The sequence below is a fragment of the Antrostomus carolinensis genome, unplaced genomic scaffold (genome assembly GCF_000700745.2).
Source record: "Antrostomus carolinensis isolate BGI_N321 unplaced genomic scaffold, ASM70074v2 scaffold7828, whole genome shotgun sequence".
NCBI classification, from domain to species: domain Eukaryota; kingdom Metazoa; phylum Chordata; class Aves; order Caprimulgiformes; family Caprimulgidae; genus Antrostomus; species Antrostomus carolinensis.
Genome location: NW_010330854.1, coordinates 1 through 11,970, shown reverse-complemented (window position 1 = coordinate 11,970; position 11,970 = coordinate 1).

The window sequence follows — 11,970 nt, the reverse complement described above, 5'->3', positions numbered from 1 at the left end:
CACCCTGTTTAGATAGCCAAAACCATTTCAAAATTCAGATTTTAATTGAGCACCTATAGAAATCTGTACTGGAGCTGTAGAGTAAATCCAGTCACAAAACTCCCTCTCTATATACTTATATATACATACAAATACAGTCTACAAGAGCAAACATCACAAAAATAACTTGTAGACCAGAATTTAAACCACAGTGATTCTGTACAAGTATATTAGGCTATTGTGTTGGAGTTGAGTGGTACCATCAGTAGCTACAGTCATGAGAAGATGTATAGCACTCTTCAGGGAGAGTTTTGGACTCAGGACTGGTAGAGGGTCCTTGTCTCAGTAATTTATGCTGTGTAACTGTATTTCATACAGTTACATATGGCTAGTATCTCTGGCTGGCTATCTGTAGACAATTCTTGGCCAAAGAATGGGATTTCTGAGTAGCCCTTAAAGTGTCTTAAAGCCTTCAAACACAGGGAGCCCTACAACTGGTGGGATTTTGGATTCTGTGGTGTTGGCCGTGCATAACATTTATTTTCCAGTTATACTAACTTGCAGTGATGGTATCCATGCTCCTTTTGGGTCTTAGTTAATCCTTAATCCTTAGTTAAGGATTTAATAGAAACATAAAATCATAGAAGCATAGAATGGTTTGGGTTGGAAGGGACCTTTAAAGGTCATCTAGTCCAACCACCCTGTGGTAAGCAGGGACATCTTCAATGAGATCAGGTTGCTCAGAGCCCTGTCCAACATGACTTTGAATGTTTCCAGGGATGGGGCTTCTACCAGGGGGTATGAATGTTTCCATGGATGGGGCTTCTACCAACTCTCTGAGCAACCTGTTCCAGCATTTCACCACCCTTGTAAAAAATTTCTTCCTTACATCTAGTCTAAATCTACCCTCAGTTTAAAACCATTGCCCCTTGTTCTGTCACTACAGGCCCTCCTAAAAAGTCTGTCTCCATCTTTCTTACAGGCCCTCTTCAAGTATTGAAAGGCCACAATAGGGTCTCCCCGGAACCTTCTCTTCTCCAGGCTGAACAACCCCAACTCTCAGCCTTTCTTCATAGGAGAGGAAGAAAGTGAGGCCAAAGTATTTTTAGATTGTCTATTCTATTTGGCTACAAATGAACAAGTTTTATCTACTGTGTCTTTTTTCCTCCACAGTTACATTGAAATAGGAATTAAAAAGCCTGAGGGGAAAAGGAAAAAAAATGTCAGTAAGTGCTTCATTATTAATGTCACCTGTTTAAGTTACTATGGAAAAGTACCCATTCATTACTTTATGCTTGTATAATTTATGTTTAACAGTTAAAATACACTATTTCAGGGAAGAATCTGATATAATAATAATATCAATTTACCTGAGCTTCATTATGTGAAAATTTGAGTACAAAGATAATGTTACTCTTGAAGTTTGTCTTAACTTTCCTTTGTCTGTACTGTGTAACTGGTAACAACTAAATAAATTATTTTCTGTATTTTTAGGAATTAAGAGTAATTATTAGTCTTTTGCATTCTTTGCGGTAGACTGTACAAGTAGAAGTTGAGGCAGTGTAAGCTGTAGATGACATTTAGTGATTAATCACAGACTCACAGAATTGTTGAGACCCCTGGAGGTGATCCAGTCCAAACCTCTGCTCACAGTAGGATCAACTAAAGCAGGTTGCTCAGTGCCGTATCCAGCCAGCTTCTGAATGTCTCCAAGGATGGAGACTCTGCAATCTGCCTAGGTAACCAGTTCCAGTGCTTGATCATACTCACTGTAAAAAGACTTTTTCTTTCTTACCAGATCTCAGATGGTTTTGATGTCTCTGCTGGAACTGATGCCAGGTAAATAAGGCCTTCCCATTTTTATGCCCCACTGTGAAGTCAAATGGACTAACCTAGATCACACAGGTGTTAACTTACTGGGATTTGAACGGCGGATAAGAAACATTCAAAATTAGAATGTAAATACCATAGATTGTAAACCTCAATCTGGTAAGGCTTTGTCACACAGAATATGTATAGCCCATTTTTTTAACTGCTTATTTGGCAAACAGAATGAGGTTTAGTTGTATGTAATCCATCTGCCATCTGTTAAACTGTAAATCCTTTCTTAGGCATTTTTGGCAGTTTGACCTGCAACATGTACATTTGCGTTGCCACATCTCTGCTGTATTTATCATGATGATAGCCTGTTGTTGCCTGAAACATAACAGACAAAATGGACGGCTCTGCTCTACTGAAGTCCCATTTGAATCCTCCAAATAAGTCCTGAGTGGTTCAAATGGCTTTTGTTGGAATTTAAGTAAAACAAATGGTGGGCTATTTTAAGACAGCAGGAGGCCCTGGGTACTGTGTGCATATACAGAGTAAGTCTGTTTCATATACGCAATGAGTCCAAGCTGTACTTTGTCCAGCCTTCTCCCTCTGCAGAGAAGGCAGAGTTCAAATGACTGGATATATGTCGTGTCTCACTGAATATTTGATTTTGAGGCCAGTCTTGCAACACATATGCTGTATAGTGTCGTCTCACTCAGTGTGATATAGATTGCATACCATACAGGGTTCCTCTGGGCATGCTTAGCCAGTCAGCTTGTCATTATCATTGTGAACGATATCTGCATTCTCTCTCTCTCTCATACAGCACTGAAGGCAAACAGATTCGTATTTGTAACAATTAAATGGGAAAAGCTTTCAATAAATTTCTACATTTTGAGTTATAATTGGATTTTGATTTGAACTAGAGATTTACAGTAGTTATTTTCTGCCTCTGCTATTGCTTTCAGAGTAAAACATAGTGAAAATGGAGCTGGGCTAGGCAGCTGGCTTCACTGAATCTGTACCATTCTTACTGTGAATAAATAAATAAATACATAAATTAATCACAATCAACTTTTATATAAGAAATATATTTCTTGAAATTTTTATTATTGCCTTGATATATACTTCATATAAATTACTAAATTATAAGTTTGTAAAATGCCATAGTAAAACCTGTTTAAATTAACTTTTTAATTACTGTGAATAAAAATCTACCAGTAAACTTATATTCTTGGATCTGCATTATCAAAGCTATTTTAATAGACAAATATCTGGGTCTACTTTAAACAGTAGTGTTTCTCTTTGTACAGCTGTTTGTGACATACTTTATAAGAATACTTTGGCACTCTTTTTTTGCACTGTCTGCATGTCATGGTGAGACCTAGGTGTTTGTTATTCTCCTCTTCTTGTACCTTTTCCATTGAAAAGACAACAGGAACATGGGCAGAAAGAGATCTCCAGGCAATAACTGTATTGCACAGAGCCAGAGCAGGTTTCCTTCTGGCTACATTTTTGTTAATGCATTGAACAGTCTCCTAGAATATGTTTGAGTACTTGAACGCAATTATCTGTCCTGCAACAGGCTTTTGGCTTGTGCCAGCTCATACCCTGATTCCCAGTCACAGTCTGGAAATTAGGATGGACCGGAGACCATTCTCAACAGGAATGAACCCTGTTTTGGAGTCTAAGTAAGCTTAATATTATGGAGTAGACAGATGACACTACATGGTTTTGGGACTATTGTCACTGGGGTTGGAACTAGATGATCCTTAAGGTCCTTTCCAACCCAAGCCATTCTATGATTTTGTTCACTGGTGTAAATGTGTCAAGTCCCTGTGTGGATGCCTGTAGGACCATGATTTTGTGATAAATTCTCCTGCAATATTTGACCAGTTTAAGATCTTTGCTGTACTCCACAAATATTCCTTAAAGCTAGAAAAAATTATAGCTATAATGGCATTAGAGGACTAAAATGAAAAAAAAAAAAGAAGCGGCATTGCCAACAGTAGTTAATGTATACTCCCTCTAGAGCTGGAACAGCACTCTGTGACCACCTTCATGCTAGCATGGACAGGACCAGGACATGCTCCAGAGGAAAGCCGAGTGGTAGAAGAAAGCTTCCCGTTTTTTGGTGTAGTCCCTGACACATTTATGGCAAATGTCAGTTGATGCTCTTTCAAACAATGTCCTTGTTTTGAGGTCAACATTTCCTAAAGGGAGGATAGAATATTTTGTGAAGAGCATTTAGATAGGAATCCAATGCTTTCCGCTGTCCAGTCCCTGGACCTTTTTAGCTTATTGATATAGATACAGCTAGTGAGGCTGACTCAAGGCTAAATACAACGTGAACACTGAAAGATAGATTCTAGATTTTTATGTCTGGCCAATTCTCTGCCTTTTACATTTGCTGTTAGAATCCCATCAGTGAAGATCTCAGTCTCACTGATTCTTCACATTTTTTTTTTTTTTTTTTTTTTTTATCCCTCATGTAGCACTTTCGGCTTTTGCATCTACAAAGAGATTTTGTGCTGGACCGAAGATTTATGCTTTCCTACATTTACCAACACACTAGCAGCAAACCTTTGTTCCTACTGGGTCCTCATCACCAAACATGAATTCATTTGGATCTATAGGTTGAAGTTACAGAAAAGTTTACAATCATGTGATATCATTAATGATAACAAAGCTTTATACAGCATAAACTAAAGCAAAATTTTGCCAGCAATGTCTTTATTAGTATGTGAGAAAAGCAGGTTTTAGAGTTACTGACCTACCTACTATAAATATTTAGCTGTTTATTCTGGTTTGGACTCCTGTGTGGGAAATTATTTTTGGTTCCAAGTCTCAATTTTTCACTTCTTGGCTTAGCAAGTATTGGAAATGCTGTGGTGGCAGCATATTTTCTTAGGGGAGAGAGCTTATCAGGCCATTTGACAATGACTTCTCTGGTTGATTAAATTGTGTCAGCCAATTGAGAAAAGGGAAGTCTTTTTTGGACAAAAGGTGAATGAACGTGACACAGGTTTTTGAGGACAGAAGATGTGAAACAGTGAAAACCTTGGGATTCGTCGAGTATGACAGATTTTCCAAAATGCTGACAAGTAACATACTGCACTGAACAAAGATAGTATTTGAAACTGAGAGTAGTATTTATATTTAAGGAATGCTTCTGCAAATAAAATATTTTAAACATCTTGCATCAGTTAATGCAAGTATGATTTATTTTTTCTGCAGATTAAACTAATAATTCGTAGTACTATCCTTGTGCCTTCCAGAGGGCAATTTATTTATAATAAGCCACATAATATCAAGTAAGTATGTTATACATTAGACATTTACATTTGTTTTTAAGTTTTCTACTCTAACAGTATATACAAACTCCCAAATGTCTGTGTTCACTTAAAAGCTGAATGTAGTGAAATTCTGGTTAATCAGGTGCGATATGGAATGGTCCATTTCTATTCTGATTTAGATTCTATGATTTTAAATTAAATTTGCCTGGTATGACAGTAGGCATACTTTTCCCAAATTATTCTTAAGGAAGGAAAAAAGTTGATAGTGACAATGTATTGCAATTCATAATTGCAATTCATAATTTTTTTATGCTAGTGAAATATAAAGAAAAAACCCCATCATATACTGTTTGGAAAAGTTATATGATATAGCCTGTATACATAATAGATGATATGGTAAAATGACAGTTAATCCAAGGGTTATTTAGAAAGAAATCTCAGAATCACAAAATGTCAGAGATTTCTAAAACAATGGAGTGTTATGAATGAAGAATTTGAGCGGTTAATTATGTGAACTGCTAATGAAGCCTAATTTCCTATAGATTTCGGTCCTGTTCCATAAACTTTCTATAATAAACCTGAATAATAAAACAGAATAATATTTCACATTTATCTTCCACATGCCTTTGGACACCCTGCCTGGGCATACAAAGTGGTGTACTATGGTTGCGGTTCTTACCAACAAGTTCCATTACTCAAGTAGTGTACCTAACAAAATTAAAGCAAAGTCACCTTCTTTCAAGTTATGATGCTCCCCACACAGCAAGACTGTAACAGTTCAACTGTGCAAGAATGGGGGAGTGAAGGGTTGGATATGAAGCGGAAAAGATAGCACTTCATTTTTTCATGCTTCGTGTTAAGACTTATTTAATGGAGAAACTATTATTTAAAGTGATGAGCATTCAAAATGATATAACTAGAGCAAGGACTACTAGTAGAAGTTAATAAAAGTTTATTATCTAAGTTTTAATTTGATTTCAACTTGATTTCTAACAATTCAAGCTATTGTGACAGTGTGTACATGCCAATAATTCTAACAAGGTGCAAAAACAGAGATCAGAAAGCTCTGCAGATTTTGCGAGGTCATCTTTGGATTAAACTGTTTTTATATGACCTTTTCTGTTAACTCTAACTAAAAACTTGCCTATTATGGGAGAAGCTCAGGAAAAACAAATGTGTTCTTCTTATTAACTGAAAAGCAGTAGACTTGAACTATGACAAGGGTAAAATTAGTTCGATGCTTGAAGACAACACTGACAATGGTGAGTATTCTCTCTGTATAGAAGTAGATTGTTAACGCCAAAGCTTTGTATGATCTTATCTGGAACTGTATTGTGGAGATCTCTGAAATAATAGTAAAGATAGATCCTACAGAAGGGTTTGCAGGTTAGAGCCAATAATCTTTAAATTGCACTTAAATATAAATTTAAAGCTAAGGTAATTCTCAGACTGTAGATGTGATGTAAGAAATGTTGCCATTAGGCTAATGTTGAAGTATTCTATTTTTCTGTAATGAAGCAATTACAGATGATTCCAAAATCAAGAGCTAAGGTTAAAATACAAATGGAAGAATCTCTCTGACATATGATCTGAATTACTTCTTCAAGGAAATGAAGTGTATTTATTCGGTTGCATAATTATTGAACACTGTATATCTTCTATTGATAAATAAAAATAATTTTTTATAGAATTTGGAGATGAAGAAGATTCTTTAGACAATGTGGTTAATTCTTGTGACTGCCATGCCTTACACAATACAATATATTTCCCTTGTCTACTCTGGATTTATATGTTTCTAGAGATGAAGTTTCTAAGATGAAGTTTCAGAAGATCATTCTGCAGTTTTATGTTTTGCATTAACAGAAAGTTCTTTGGATAACTATTTTTTATTAAACTTAACCAACAGAAGTTGCGTCAACTTACATAGTATGTTTGAGGAAAAAACTGCTAAAAAATGAAGAATCGATCTCCTTTTTCTGGCAAACTTAATGGCTTGTTTCATACACGACTCCCAGGCTTTACAGGATTTTACTGAAAGTTCCACTAGATGGCCCCAAACTTCTACCGAATGCACGTCTTATTGCTTCAAGATGTTTTAGTGTGGCATGCAGACATAAATATTTGCTCTTGGCTGAAACTTGACACACTGTGCTAGGACTTGCCCCAGGCTTTTTTTTTTTTTTTTTTTTTTTAAGCTTTAAAAAGATGAATACATGTTCCTGGAAAGCATTTTGCTTGCTGCAGTATTGTTACCTATATAGGAAGTTGCATTATGCCACTTGCAAGCTAAACAGGTGATTAAAAGATGCTCCCTTGATATTGAAACAACAAAATATATTATTATATTCCACATAAAACCAAAATAAAAGTAGGGAAGCAAGGTGTTCAATATTGACCATTTATAGGCATAAAGAATTGCTAAATCAATAATTAATATTTTTTATGCTAAATTACATTAAATCCCTTATGTTACAAAGAAGCAGATTCGGATTCCCGTATACATAGATGATTTATTAGAATTTTCTTTGTTGTGGAAAAGATATTGAAGATACCTTCTAAAGCATTTCAGAGCAGTATTGCACCACTGTCAGTGTGGAATGGCTGATTTAAGCCTAGATTGCAAAATAGGGTTTTTTTCCAGCTGTAAATATTTGAATGCTGCATTCTCTCCAATCCCTTTTTTATATTACAAGATAAGGAAACCTGCCTGCAAAATGCTGCACTCATAGTAGAAGATCTGTTACTTTTTACATACTTTCTTAAAGGTTGGATCAGGTTCTGAGCTTCATCATTGTTTTGGATGCAAGACTGGGTATAAGACTGAACTCTTGGTAACAATTATAAATAGTATGAATATATGAATAGCTGGAGTCTGAAGGACAGTGTATTTCACTGTTGACTCCTCTGGCATGCCAGAAAGAAGCATATAAAGGATAAAATCCTGTCCTTTTATGAATGAGTTTTAAAGTTTAATGAAATAGACTAAGATTTAAAACGAACTATTGAAATCTAAGTAGCAGTAATAATAATGATCCAGGTTATATAATTTTTTCAAATTACTACATTTTATCTTTTTGTTTGTTTGTTTTTTTTTACTTTCTTCACTGAAAAAATACCTTCTTTACCTCTTGGCAATGTTTTTCCCAATGTAGAGCTGATCAAATCACCTATAAAATTTCTTCTAGTGAGCTTTGTTCCAAAAAGCTTGCCCTAAATAATTAAAGAATTTTTCTTCATTTAGGAGTTATTCACAGGTAAAAGAAACTATCAAAAATTTCATATGGCCAGTAAAATTGCTCAGTCTAGCAGTTTATCACTCTCTTTATTCATAGATCATTTACATATCACAAATCAGATTATGATATTCCACTGTTTTATTACATATAGAATGTTTGAAGAATGACCTGTTATCAAAACCAGGAATTTTTCAAGCTTCTGAAATAACACTCCTTAAAATTAATATTTATTTTTTTCTTATGGACGTGGCCTCAGTGTAGTCAGTCATACATTAACTGAGTTCATGTTTCCAGCCAGCTGGAACCATGAGTTCAACTAATTACGATCATATCATAATGAGCAAGAGGATATGACCTTGTATATCAAGATTTAACATTATTTAATAGTAGTTGGTCTGATTTTCCACAACATTTTTTGGGCCATTTTTTACTTTAGGGAATGGATGTCCTAGTAAAGTGCAGCTTTAATGCAACGATTAATGTACAAGGCTATAGAAATCAATGAAGAGGTTGTCACAGCTGCAGAGGGTAGGTCAACAAAATAAAATGGGCAAGTGTTAATTAGTAAAGACAAGATGAACTGATCTTTCAAGTGTGAAGCAGGATTTTAAATTATATGTGAATAGATAAATAATATAAGTTCAACCAGCTTTCTTCTTGAAACTATTTCTACTAATTAATATTTGGTTTTGATTATGTTCAGTTTGTAAACAAAAAATAGGGTAAGTCACATGGTAAGCTTGTAGTGTATCAACAGAGACTTAAAGTAAAAACACACCCGAGTTCTACCTATTTAGATAAAGCTCTTCATTTTCCAGGACATTAATGGAAGTTTATTTCTTTTCTGTTTAAAAATCTTCCATCTAAGTAAGAGATAATAAAATATCTTTTTCTTTATGTTTAAGATCCTTTATCTAATTATTAAAGATCAGAATCTTTACACTTCAGAGTGTCCTCTTTGGGAATGCCTTTATGATACAAAAACCTTACAAGAATTAGAAAAAATGTCCTTTTCATTTATCTTCACTTCTAAATGATTCAATTATTCTTTCATAGTCTTTCCAAACAACTGTTCCATTTAAATCTATCCATATATTGAAAGCATTTATTTGGCACCAGCAATATTCCTGAAAGCTACAAATAAAAAGATAACTTTACACTGAACTTTGTTATGTTGTTTTCCTGTATATCTTTCAGGGCCTATGCTTATTTAGAAGTTGATATGTTTTCTGCTTCCATGTTGATAACAATATTTCAAGAGTTCAGAACTGCAGACTACAAACCAGCACATTATTTACCCCAGAAAATTTTACTTTCTTCTTTGTAGAAACTATTTTATAAATTCAGCACATTTTATTCTTTAAATATGGCCTTCTCTCTCTTACCTTACATAGAACCTGCTGTTTAAGGCCTTACAGATTGAATAGGGTTTCCTGTTAATTAATTCTTTAGTTTGGAACCTGACTTTTACAACCATGTTAACATATTCCTTTTGGTTTTTTGAATCACATTTTTGTGAAACATTGAAAAACCACTAAATCTTATGCTACATTATCTTTTATTTGTCTCAGACAATTTGTTTCTCTTCTGAGAGAATGTACATAAATGCAGTTGTTGGAGCTTTTAGCCTCAGCAGTCACTGTGGAGGTGCATTTCTTCTCCATGTCCTCCATATGTTACATATGTAGTGTGAAAAATAAGAATATGAACCTCAGCTCCCGTCTTTTATTCTCAACATTACAGCTGGGTCACAGTGATTTTTTTCCTATGGCTCATGTTGAGTTTCTGGTCAAGCCAAGGCATCTCCTCAAAGTGCCTTGCCTCTATCATCCATCATTGCCTCTTACGCGCAAGCAATTTTTGTACATCTGCATTTCTTGCCATGATTTCCTTACACACAGGCAGTAGAGGATAGAGTCTGAATGTGCCCCAAGCTTTCCTCCTGTTCCTGGGGTTTAGCTCCTATGAAAGAGAGGTGGCATATACTTCCCTTGCAATTCTTCTTAGTCAGTTGACTGAATCAAGACACATTTCTGTGTTTTCTGTTGTGTAAAACTTTCACCTTTATTTCTTTGCTACTGAGACATCTTTCAGTGTCTTGAATATTTTATCAGAACATTTTGTTCTTGCTGACAGTATAGACTTCTGAGAAGAGATTCTTATAGACATCTACTACTGTTTGAAATCCTCTAGTGTATCCTGCTTGTCCTCTGTTTGCTGCTTCAGAAATCCTGTAGCCCCCCTGTTTGTCTCAGATTCCATAGGTATCTGAAAGGGCACTAGATGCCAGTGATTAGACAGCTGAGACTTGTATGTGTGATTGCAGGTAAGTTCTGGAGTCTCTTCTGAAACCTGAGCCAACACAACCTGTTACAGACATTGTCTCATCACCCTCAAAATTCTCCTTATCTGTTATTATGATACTTTTGGCTACCGTACATAGACTCCAGGCTCCTGCAAGTTCACCCCCAGATGAGTAGATCAAAAAGACCTTATTCCAGAGGAAGTTTCTAGAACTGACCTTTCAGGAAGTGGGTTGTACAACAATTACTTTCTGGGCATAGAAGCATCAAACTTGGAGTCTGTGTCAGTTTAGGGTGTCAAACAGGCTTTCAGAGTGCATTGTAGCACTCCTACAGGTTCATACATTATGGAACTTCTAAAAACATGGCCTATATAGAAAGTGGATTACTTAAATCAAGAATGCTGCATCTCCCCTGGATGAAGCAGATATTCTGATCTGGTTCATGACACTGCAGATAGGGGTGAATGAAACTGCTTGGTAATCAATGTGGTTCATGGTGGTTTATGGTAATCCAAGAAACTGTTGTTTTGAGGCCAATCAGTAATACCAAGAGTGTTCATAAAGTTCATGACAGCTGTTTTTGCATGCCTTCAGAGAACAGAAGTTATCCTTTTCCCATAGGTAGAGATTTGGTCAGTAAAAGTGCTTCGCATGATTACGCTTCAAGCAGTCTGGACAGCTTTGAGAGTATTCACTCCATAGGGACTAGTTTACAGAATTCACAGCTCAGAATTCACTGGGGTGAGCTGAACATAGTTTTTGCCACAGTTTATCTTTTTAACAGTCATTTCAAGTCCTTATAGTGTTGATTCCTTCATTTGTCTCTCCTCAGACAATTTTAAGTGCTTGTTTGGCAGCTCTGAAACTCACGCTGCTTTGCATCCAGGTTACTCTTTATGCTTGACTGCATATATATGTATTCAAATACAGCTTCATACCTACCAAACAGGATGTTAATGTGAGTCTCTGTGGAGAACTGGCCCTGGCTGGATGCCAGATGCCCGCCAAAGCCCACGCTATCACTCCCCCTCCTCAACTGGGCAGAGGGAGAAAAATATAACAAAAGGCTCATGGGTTGAGATAAGAACAGAGAGAGATCACTCACCAATTACTGGCACGGGCAAAACAGACTTGACTTGGGGTAAAAAAAAATAATTTTAATTTATTACCAATCAGACAAGAGGATAGTGAGAAATAAAAACAAATCTTAAAACACCTACCCCACCCCTCCCTTCTTCCTGGGCTTAATTTCTCTCCAGATTTCCACCTCCGTTCCCACAGCAGCACAGGGAGACAGGGAACGGGGGTTCGGGTCAGTTCATCACACGTTTCTGCCGCTTCT